This window comes from Macrotis lagotis, chromosome X (assembly GCF_037893015.1).
Source record: "Macrotis lagotis isolate mMagLag1 chromosome X, bilby.v1.9.chrom.fasta, whole genome shotgun sequence".
Taxonomy (NCBI): domain Eukaryota; kingdom Metazoa; phylum Chordata; class Mammalia; order Peramelemorphia; family Peramelidae; genus Macrotis; species Macrotis lagotis.
Window position 1 is genome coordinate 410,473,196 of NC_133666.1, and position 12,500 is coordinate 410,485,695.

At 34.0% G+C, this 12,500-nt stretch overlaps 1 protein-coding gene across 1 annotated transcript in view; it reads left to right on the forward strand.

Annotated features, from left to right (window-relative positions):
• The window catches only part of CPA6 (carboxypeptidase A6), a 368,066-nt gene that overhangs the window by 258,262 nt on the left and 97,304 nt on the right, over window positions 1–12,500 (forward strand). The gene's annotated exons all lie outside the window — the stretch shown is intronic.

Sequence of the window (12,500 nt, forward strand, 5' to 3'; positions counted from 1 at the left end):
TGACTTCCAAATAACCCAAGTAATTGTCTATGGTCGGATTTTGTTTCTTCAGTTGCTTGCTCATTTCCCTAATCTATGACTTGATTTTAACCCTTTGTTAAGGTAGAGCTTTGCTTCCAGGGTGGAAGACACAATATCCTAAGCTTTTTGAGGATTTTTGCAGCTGTTTTTAGAGATACCTCCAGGAAACTGCTAGTTTTCAATTCCTCTAGGGTCGTATGAGAGGCCATGACTGCTCTCCTAGGCTGTGTTCTGGTCTGTGAGTGATCACAAGCACTCCCCTCTGCCCTGGAATAGTGAGAAGATTCCCTGCTCTACTAAAGCAGTAACTGTTGTGTTTCTACTCCTTTTCCTGAGACCGGCATCCTAGACTGCTTCACGGAGCTGAGTATAGGCAAAGCAACAGAGTCCTGCCTCAGGGATAGAAAAGAGGAATCCTGCAATCTCTCCTGACCCCCCCCCCCCACCAACCATTCATTGACTAAAACCTCCTGGAGTGGCTCCCGAAGTCTGCTCCTGGTCCACTGGAATCAGGTCTGTGCTGCTGAGGCCTGTTCTTGACTTACTTCACTCTCACCTGGTATGGCAAAGTTTTCCTGTTGACCTTCCAAGCTGTCCTTGGCTATCTCTGAGAGGTCCAGAAACCACCACCGCAGCACCCTGCAATCTGTTTCTGGATGGATGGAAGAGGTTTGCATTAGTGTAATACAGGTTACACCATGGGTCCTTTCTAATCTGGTGCAACAGACCCTTCCCGTGGATCTAGCAAATTTTCTGGGGCTGGAAAATTGATTTACTCAATCTTTTTGTCCTGCCACTCTAGAATTTGGTTAGAGTCTTCATTTAAAGGTATTTGGAGTAGTTTTAGGGAGAGTTTAGGTGAATCTATGCCTTTAATCCACCATCTTGGCTCCACCCTAGTCAGTATAAAACAAAATAATCATTTACAAAGGAAGTCATATTTCTATTAAAATCATATAATTATTAAAAATATAATATCTATTTAAAACATCAAAAAGCATTATCCATAATGGGAATAAACCTAAGTCTTTTCAATAAGGTCAAAGTGAAGCAAGGATGCCCATTATCACCACTATTAAACAATATTGTATTACAAATGATAGCTATCAAAATGAGAAGACAGTTAAAGGAAATAGGAAGGCAAAATTATCACTCTTTGCAAATGATATGATAGTATACAAAAAGAATCCTAGAGAATCAACTAAAGAACAGTTTAAATAATAAGCTTTAGCAAAGTTGCAGTATATAAAATAAATTCATATTAATCTTCAGTATTTCTATATATTATAAACAAAATCCAACAGCAAGAGATAAAAGAAAAATTCCATTTAAGTGACTACAGACAATATAAAATGCTTGGGAGTCCACCTGCCAATACAAACCCAGGAACTATATGAACACAATTACAAAATATTTTTCCCTCAAATAAAGTCAAGTCTAAACAATTAGAAAAATAATAATTTCTCATAGATAGGCCAAGCCAATATAATAAATAATGTCAATTATTCCTAAATTGATTTACTTATTCAATGTAATAATCATTTATATTCATATGAAAAAGCTCAAAAGCACTATGGCTTAGAGAAATGTCAATGAAATCAACTCTGAGGTACAACTTCACAACTATCAGATTGGCTAATATGATAGAAAAGGAAAATGATAAATATTATAGGTAATATACTGGAACACTAATGCACTGTTGGTAAAGTTGTGAACTGACCCAATCATTCTGGGAAGCAATTCTGAACTATGCTCAAAGGACTAAAAAAACTAAACTCATATAAAACTTATCTAATACTACTACTATGTCTGTATCCAAAAGAGATTTTTTAAAAAGAGAAGAAATTCTTTTAGCAGTGCAAAGAATTGGAAATTGAGGGGACACCTATCAATTATGGAATAACTGAGCAAGTTGTAGTATAGGATTGTGCTATACTGTTGTGCTATGCCATTATGTCATAAGAAATGATGAACAAGATGATTTCAGAAAACTAGGAAAGATTTACATGAATTAATGCAAAATGAAATAAGCAGAATCAGACCATTGTACAAAGTAGAGCAATATTGTACAATCATCAGTTGTGACTGACTTAGCTATACTCAACAATACAATTATTCAAAATAATTCCAAAGAACTCACAAAAAAAACACTCGAAAGAAATAACTAATGGAGTCTGAGTGCAGATCAAAACATACTATTTTTCATTTACTTGTTTTTTGATTTTGAGCTTGTTGGGGTTTTGGGGGTCTGGGTTTTCTTTCACAATATATCTGATATGGAAATGTGTTTTGCATAACTGCATTTGTATAAGTTATAACAAATTGCTTGCTTTCTCAATGAGGGAGGAAGGATGAGTGGGAAGGAAAGAATTTATAACAAATTTTTTCAAAGAAATATTAAAAATTGTTTTTATGCAATTGTGAAAAAATCAAATATTATTTTCCAAGATATTTTAAGTTTATATAATCTAGGTTAGTAGGTCATAGCTATCAAAAGTTGATATCTTAATGAAACAGATAATGATTTAATCTATAAATATGTCTTTCTGCTTACCAAATACTCATTTGAAAATAAATATAATACTTTTCATAATGATAATGAGATATGGTGTTAAATGTGGGACTTAAGAATTAGAGGACCTGGACTCAAGCTCTAGGTCCTACAGTTTCCTAGTCTGGTGATGTTAGTTGTTATTTCACCTCAGCTTCCTGATCTGTAAAACATAATTATATGTAAGTCTGTGCATAATTATATTTACACTAACTACCTCAAAGGACTGGGTGGAAAGTGCTTTTAAATATTAGAGGGCTTTCTTTAAAATGTAAATCTATTGTTACCTAGATCTTGCCTATGAAAAATTGGAATAAGACATTTTCTGAGGTTTAAATAAATTCCTCTTATCGTCCTATAAGCAGTTTAAGTGTCCCCACTAAGATAAAATTATTTTTTCTCATAGAAAATCTCTAATATTACTATCTGTTCTTTAAGTTTTTTTATGTGACAGCTTTGGCCATATATTTGTAATCCTAAGAAAACATTCATCCTAATTGCCCACCAGTCATCTTCCAAGAAGATTGAGGTTTATTAATTATCCCTTCTATAGTGATTAAACAATTCTATATAATAACCTAAACTTAGTCAAAACCCACCCAAACCTGTCTGAGTCACACAGATAATCTATATTTATCATAGAAGTTTTCTGATTGAATCACACAGGTAAAAGAAGAGAAAGTTATAGGTGAGCCAAGTCCTAAATTCACTTTTTTAACTCAGAAGAAACCTAAAAGTGAAGGAAATTCATTTCATAGATTAGGGGGATAGTTCAATAGAATGAACTAATATAAAACCTCTAAGGGATAGCTCCAGCTAAGAGTCCTAGCAGCTATCTCCAAAGGAAGACCAAGAATCTTGAAAGCTAAACAGATACCCAACTAGAAGGCCTAATTACAAGCATACTTTGCAGAAACTTATGTTGTAACTCTTTGCCATGTCTACAATCACACCCAAAGCAGGGGCACTCCCCAACTGAAGTAAAACACAGACAAGGCAATATAATTGATGATCCAATGCCCTGAGGACTCAGGTTACTTTGGATAGTGGTTATGCTGAAAAATAAAGGGTATGTATGGTACACAGCTGTGAAAGAAAAAAAAAAAACAAGAATGGCAGCCAGACCAGTAGGGAGATAGAATTAGGATAATTTTCATGATCCCTCATCTCCTGCGGAAGCCCAATATCAATTGGCAGTATTTGGGCTGGGTCAGGAACTTGACATAGAGTGATCTCTCTTTCTTAGGAGAGAGGTATCCATCTGTAGTTGTAGTTATTGATTTCTGAACTCCCAGGAACTTTATTAGTCTGAAATAGTTGAGATTCTTGATATTGATTTCTGCTATCTGAAAGGGAAACAGTCTCAAAAACTCTGTTTTTAGGATGAATGATTATTATTGGCAAGTCTTAAGTCCTATGTTTCCTAAGCTCTTGAAGATCACAATAAAGAAAGACTTGAGGGAATCTGTGATAACTCCATTTAGGGAGAAAGTTTGGGTTAGATGGCTGAAGTTTATGATGGATAAGGAAGTATGTTTTAGAAAGCTTATTTTTTAAATTTCTATAAATTTTCCTTTTTCTAGTTAAACCATTTTGCTTGACTGAGTATTAAGTATTGAAAAAATAGTTGGATTCAGCAACATGGAACAGAGTATTGATTGAAAAGTAAACCCAAACAGAGACCAGGATGGGTGATTTATGGCCCACCCACAATACACACTCTTTTATAATGTTTTCTTGCACGAAAGTCTTCTAGCCACATATATCTCTTTCAGGGTTGATAAAGAGTTTGAGTAGAAGATAAAACAGAGAATTAGAATGACCTAAGGGGAAGAATTGAACTTAAAATACCTTTCTTCACCTTTAAAATGGGCTGATTTCCACAGCCTATATCATAGAATTGCCATAAGAAGGTGAGAAGATATGACATAATGATTATTATAGGGTTGATGTTTGAGATATAAGCCACCTCAATTCAGCCAGAACCCTAAGTATATTGCTATTTCCTAGACTGTGCTAGATATTAAGTAAAGATGAAATAAGATAGTCTCTGCCATCAATAAGTTAATGAAGAAAGAGAAGACATGGAAATATAATTATAATAGAAATTCAAATGCCATCATCCAATCCAATCTAACAAGAATTTGTTAAGTATCTTCATTGTACTACGTATTGGAGGTTGAGAATTTGGAACTCTTCCTCCCATCAGTCCATTCCCTACCCATTGAGAAGGCAAACAATCTATTAATTATACATGTGAAATCATGCAAAACTTCTTTCCATATTAGCCATATCCCCCCCCAAGAAAAGAAAAATAAATAATAAATAAATTTTAAAATGATAAATAAATAAATATAGTTATATTCCAATTTGCACCCAGATGTCATCAGTTCTTCCTAAAGGTAGATAGCTTTTTTTTTCTTGGAACTTGGATCAGGATATTGATTAGAAAAGCTGATTTTTCACATTTGATCATCTTGACATTATTGCTATTATTGTAAACAATGAGATCATTATCTTTTAAGATCCAGAACATTCTCCCTCCTTTCTCAGTAAGTTCAGTCATTGGTCACACACAGTCTGTCTACTACAAATTATCCAGTAATATTAAAAGATTTGAACATAACTATTAATGCTCCTCTACTCAACTCTCATAGCCTAGTCCTTCATCATACTTTAAATACACAGAGAGGTCATCAAACCCTTCATCTTGCCTTCATTCACAAGTGATTTTATTTCCTTTTTAATAAATTCTTAAATTCCTTTATCTTATCCTGTCATCACCCACAAGTGGTCCACTTCTATATTCATGAATTCTGAAATTCCTTTACTTTCCCCTTTGTGGTTTCCATTTTCTCCATTCCTCAGTTCTTTCACAATCTATTATTTTTGCTCTGATTACACTCTCATCCCTTCCTTATCATACCCAATACAAGCAGTTAATGTTAGTTTATTTATTCCCATTTGAGTTTAGTCAGACCATACCTAAAGTTCTCTGTTCTGTTCTGAGCATCTCAATTTAATACAGCTATTTATAAGTGAAGAGAGAACCCAAAATAATTCAACCAAGATGATAAAGTGTCTTTAGTCTAAACCATATTAGATCATGTGAAGACACTGGGAATGTTAGACCTGGAAAAGAGAAGACTTGGGAATAGGGCAGGGAATAACATGATAAATGTCTTCAGGTACTTCTATGGAAGAGGAATTAGACTGATTTGGTAGGTGGCAATAGCAGCAATAAAGAGGCAGCTTTAGTTTTTTGGATCAGGAAGAATTTCCTAATAACCTTTTTTGATTTTGTTCAGTTGTTTTTCAATTGTGTCTGACTCTTCATGATCCCATTTGGGGTTTTCTTGGCAAAGATACTGGGTGTGGTTTGCCATTTCCTTTTCTAGATCATTTTATAGATCAGGAACTAAAACAAAATGACTTACCCAAGGTCATACAACAAGTATCTGAGGCTGAATTTGAACTCAAGAAGAATTTTCCTAATTCTGAGCCTATTGCTCTATCCTTAATAACCAGCTCTGTCCAAAAGTGGAATGTGCTGTCTCAATAGTACTAGGCACTCCCTCTTTAAAGGGCTTCAAGCAGAGCCAAATAACTACATTAAACAGAACTAGATAATTTACTTACTTAGCTATATGTTACCAAGGAGGGATCCCGTTTCAGATGGATTGGATTATATGACCCTTCCATATGATTCTATGATACTATTGTGTTAAATGTGAAATTATCAGTTAACTGTAAAAATGAAATGATAAAATATTGTTTCTTTCATGTGTTTTTTGGGGGGGATAAAGGGCTCTTTCTGAAAAATACAAGATTTGCTTGGTTAATAAACACATCACATGAAGGCACACCAACTGCACTAGGGCCAAGCATTGGCAAATCAAAGAGACAATACTCATACTTAGAGCTGAAAACCAAACAAGGGTCTAAAGCATAAACATTTAGAATAGAGCAGCTGGTCTACTGAAATTCAGTACCACCCTGCAGGAAATAGTAATATCAAGTCATAGCTCAATTTTGTAAAAGAGAGGGGAAAAGTTCAAACTTCTGAAAGCTGGGTTTTTGAGAGTTTAGGCATTTTGTCTTTTCTTTGAGTAATCCAGTGGGACACTCTGGGGAAGTTTATACTCTGGTATACTGATGGGAAATTTTTATTTCTTTTAAGTGTTCAGGAGAATGAAAGAAGGGAAAGAAATATGATAAGTTAGGGAAGTGTCTCTGATTGTGGCTGCTGGAACTCCATTAGAACTGCATTTCCCATTTACAAACAGCCTTAGGCTAGCAAACCTATATTTCCAGAAACATCAACTAACTGACTCACATTCTCCCAAAACAAGTTGATACAGGAACAATTTAATTATCCTTGAATATGATACTAAGGATATTATCAAAACTTCAGTAAATTCTCTTGGGATTTAAAAAAAACATTTTCCCAAACTGGATTCATACTGCCAGCCTTAACTGTCACATTCTAAATTTACTACCTGTGCATTGAATCAGTAACCTACAGGATCAGTATCCCTATATTTTACCACTTTATCTTTACTTCATTTGCAAAAACTTACAGGTAAGGAAACAAAGCATTGAAATGATCACTTGTTAAGGTAAAAAACTCAGTCCCAACTTGTTTATATTAAGAATGAATCTAGGGGCGGCTAGGTGGCGCAGTGGATAAAGCACTGGCCCTGGAGTCAGGAGTACCTAGGTTCAAATCTAGTCTCAGACACTTAATAATTACCTAGCTGTGTGGCCTTGGGCAAGCCACTTAACGCCATTGCCTTGCAAAAAAAAAAAACCTAAAAAAAAAGAATGAATCTAGACAAAGCTATCTAAATTAAAAGCAGAGATTTAACATCTTTGACTAGAGAGACAGCATATTGTGATGGAAAGAATTAAGGAATTGGAGACAGGAGTCAGAAATTTAAATCACAGATTCACCATTTAGTAACTTTGTGAACAATTCTTATTGGTCTCCTTGATTCCATTAGTTCTCTATATTAATCCAGCTTCCACACAGGTACAAAATAGCTATTTCTAAACTCTGTTACACTTATTTTTCTCTGCTACTTAGAAATCTTCAGTGGTTCATGATTGTCTCTAAGATAAATTTTTAAATCTTCAGCCTGGCATTTAAAACTTTCAACAACACAACTCCTACTGAGCACTCTTAAATGTTGGAATTTCTAATATTTCCAGTATTTTTCCTATTGCTCTCCTCTACACATTTTCTATTTTAGTCAAACTAAATTGCTCAACTCTACCTTCAAACACAAGTGCCCCTTTCTGGAATACATTCCCTTGTTCATTACTGACCTCAAGAATGGAATACAATCACATCAGGAGATTCACTGTTGTATATTGGATAAAATCTCAAAACATTTTAATTTATCTCAGCATTTGTCAATATTCTCAGAGCATTTTGAACTTTAGTACTCTTGAAACTATTATAAATCTGTCTTCATGATTCCCCCTCTACCTAAAATACTCCCTCCTTTACTCCAACTCTTAAAATCCCTTCCTTCCATCAGAAATCCACATGAAGCCTTTCCAGACCTCTGTTGCTACTATCTCTCTTCTCCCATTTAAAAAAAAACATTTTTGTGTTGACTTATATATGTATATGTTGTTTCCCTCAGTAGAATAGAAGTCCTCAAGGTCAGGGAAGGGTTTCTTTTTTAGCTTTGCATCCTCAGCTCTGTGAGCATAACTAGGAGGCATATAATAAGTGCTTATTGGTTGATTGATTGAACCAAGACAGGCTTTTTATTCATCCTCCATTACCTGCCCTTAATTTTACCTTCCATATATCTCTTTTTAGTGTTAGACTAGGTGAAACAGAATGAAGAATATAAAGATTAAAAAGCCACAATGCATTGCAAAGGCAAATATAGGCTAAATGTTTTTTGAATTCTGTACTCTTGGCATATCCCAATACTCATTGCAAAAATGATTGAGTTGCCTATATCGCACTTAACTATGCTTATTACTGAAAGCAATCACAATCATGAAAGCAACTTATCTTATGGGTACCATTAAGCGTTATTTTATGTTACAAAACCTACTAACATGACAGTTGTTTCTTGAAAATGACTTACAGAAGCAAAGCTTTTTAGGCACCTGCCAGATTCAGAGAATATCACTGAAGGACCTCTTAGAATCTTTAAATATTCCAAATGATTGAGTTGCTCCATTGCTACCTTGGATAAGGCAGCAGGGGGAAGGTTACAACACCTACATTCTGCTTCCAATGTAACATTCAACTTTTTATTGTTCAATTGTAAGGAGGTCAGATAAATGTCATTGTAAGATAATCTAATATTAGTACTATTTTCAAAATATCAAGATCTGAGCTTTGTTAATATATTACTTCTTTTCTTATAAGTAGGCAACTTATATAAAAGAAAATGATATATATTGAACATTATATACCTTAAAATTCTTCCAATATAAAATACAAAATAAAATTTTATTGTTATGAGTAAAGGTTATATATTTTATATTCTCTTTTTAAAGTATATTTTATCTTACCTTGTCAAGTATTGACATAATCTACACATTTAAATTTTCTAATAACTATTTATTGCTCCCTGATGCCAGGGTTTTGTTAATCATTTCTCTGTTGGGTACAGAGACATTTGGATTTTTTCAATTTTTTTCATCATGATAATTGACACTACTAAGATCATCTTTTTATATAAATTACAAGGTTTTCTTTTGGAGAGTTCTTAGGAAATTTTTCCACTCTGATATTCTAATATTCTATGAGGAAGTATATTGTCATTGAATGAACACCAGACTTAGGGTTATAAATTCTTCAAGGTTATATGACCTCAGACAAGATATTTCACCTTTCTGAGCATTGGTTTCATCTGTAAATCAAGAACAATAAGGAGGCAATTTCCTTCCTTGAGAAAAGTACTTTATAAACCGGAAAACACTTCATAAATATATACTTGGTGGTTTAGGGTACTACCCTATGATTTTCTGAGGAGAGGGGGATCCCTGCTGAGGAAATCTCCTCCACTATTGCAAATGGACAATAATTCTGCAACTAATTGAGAAAGTTGCCTGAGGCACTGAATAGTTAAGTAACTTGTCCTACATTGAGATAGCTATTATGTGTTAAAGGCAAAACTTGGACCCAAGTCACTTCAAATCTGGGGTCAGGCCTCTTTTTTTCTTATTATTAAATTTTAATTTATGTGATTTAATTTATGTAATAAAGCACTCCCATAACAACACAATAAAATATTATTGCAGGTGAAACTTCAAATCTACTATGCACAACTTACTATTCCCTTCAAATATACAGAATTGTTGAATTAATTTCTTTTTTTCTTCTTCTCAATTCTAGAGATCACCATCATTATATACAAATAGCTATATTTATGGGACGGCTAGGTGGCACAGTGGATAAAGCACCGGCCCTGGAGTCAGGAGTACCTGAGTTCAAATTCGGTCTCAGACACTTAATAATTACCTAGCTGTGTGGCCTTGGGCAAGCCACTTAACCCCATTTGCCTTGCAAAAAAACCTAAAAAAATAGCTATATTTATATAAAATTATTCTGTATATACTTCTATTTATCATCTATGAATACAAATAGCATCTTTCTTCATATGCCCTTTATGCTTAATATGAGTATTTATAATAATCAAAATAGCTCATTCATTCAAAATCATTCTTAAAACAATATTGCTGTTACTGTATACAGTGGTCTGTTGATTCTGCTCCTTCCTTTCTCCATTATTTCATGTGTCTTTCCATGTTTATAAAAAATCATTGAATTCATCATTTCTTTTTTGTTGTTCTTTTATCTTAAGTTTTTTATTTTTTCTAATTACATGTAAAGAAAATTTTCAACATTTATTTTTGTGAATTTTGAGTCCCAAATCTTTCTCTCTCCACACAGCCATAATAAACATATTTCCATATTAGATTGTTGTGAAAGAAGCATCAGAATACAAGGGAAAATCTGAGAAAGAAAAAAATAAATTTAAAAAAGAGTAAAACAGTATGTTTTGATCAGCATTTAGACTCCATAGCATTTTCTCTGTATTTGTTTTGGAGCCAGGTTTCTTTTAGCCACTATATTATGCTGCCAAGTGTTCACCATTATCTTTATTAGAATCTTCTCTAAAAGATTGAATCAAATATAGTGCCTAGCTAAAGAACATGACTTTGTTTCTTCATAACCCAACATTTTGTTACTTTTTCTTATTATTCTAGTTGAATTGATATCTTAAAAGGGCCTTAAGATTAAAATATGTATTTCTGAAATTGCTAAGGGAAAAAAATCATCTATACCTGAATCTATACCTCAATCTTTTGAAGGGTTACTTCATAGAAGAAAGAAAGCTTGGACATCAGCTTTCTTTCTTCTATGAAGTAACCCTTCAAAAGATTGAGTACCTGCTCAGGATTTTTTATTATGAACTTTACCTTCCCTACCTCCCTGTTTTTTCTCTTCTCCGAGATTCCTTTATTAGTTTATTCATGAGCAAAATAAACTTAAGTCACATATCTCTGTTAATAAAAATAAATAAATCTTGGATTTCTGAAGGAAGCATGCCTAGATTCTTAGTAGTATGTAGGAACATAGATTTTCAATTGGAAGAGACTTTGGAGGCTATCAAATATAATCCCCTCATTTTACAGATGAGGAAACTGAAGCACAGAAAATTAAATTGACTTACCTAGAATCACACAACTAGCGAGTGTACAAGGCAGAATTCAAATTCAGAGCTTCTTGACTCTGAGTCCCACATTCTAACCATTGTGCTGCCTTGTTTCTTGGTACTGGAATTAAACAAACTTCTGGTAGAAAAATGTAAAATAAACCCTAAATATAAACCCAAAAGAAGTAGGAACTGTTAGTATTGGGTGTTCAGAAAGTCCCTTCCTTTCTTCTGAGACTAAGGCACAACAATGGTATCCCCTGATTTATTCTGTCCTATATCTTCACAGGATAAAAGCCAAGAGCATTTATTTTCTAGGTCTAATACAATATCCTTTTTTAACTTGTTTTTTCAATTTCAATTCAGCAATTAAGCAACTATTATATTATTATATGCCAAGCACCCAACTAGGTGCTGGGGATACAAAAACAAAAATGAAAAAAAAAGTCCAGACTTCCAGAAGTATATATTCTATTAAAGAGAGTCAAGATGCATAAGCTAAGAAAATACAAACTATATGACAAATAACCTAAAGTACTAAATAAATGCAAAACAGTAATCTGGGGTGGGGTGGCAGTGTAGGGAGGAGAGGAGAAAACTCTAACAGCTGAGGTAATAGGGAGCCACTGAAGCATTTTAAGCAGAGTAGTAATATGTTCAGTTGTGTGCTTTAGGCACAGTTTGGCAGCTAAGTAAATGGTGCATAAATATAGGGGTGACCATAAATGGGATTTTCTTTCTGCTTTTACTTTAGAAGATTGTTAAGATCTATGGTTTTATTCCTCCCCCCAGTTACCTGAAATGTCTTAGCATTAAATGTACAATGAAGTTTAGCCTTTTCCTCTCTCCCTCTCCCCAGAGAGAAATTGTATGTTTAATATACTGTCAAAAGCAAGTATACATACAGAAGGTAGTGTTCTAAGTGAATGCTGCATAGTTTTATAAAGCACAGTTTGCTTAGTTGGAAGCTATCAGCTATGAGCTGTTCCTGGTTCTGAATCCTGTAGTCACAGTGTCTAGAGTCCAGAACAAGGTCACACAGAATTGTATAATCCACAACCTCTTGGCATTTCAGGTAGCTTCAAGAGACTCAAAATGAACTAGGACCAGAACACAACTTCTGAAGAAATTTGTTACCAGGGAAATAAAATGCCTTTGAGGGAAACACCCAGCTTGGTCTAAGGAACAATGAACCAGAGAAGTATCCTTAGCCTCTAGCTGAAAGCTTGAAACAG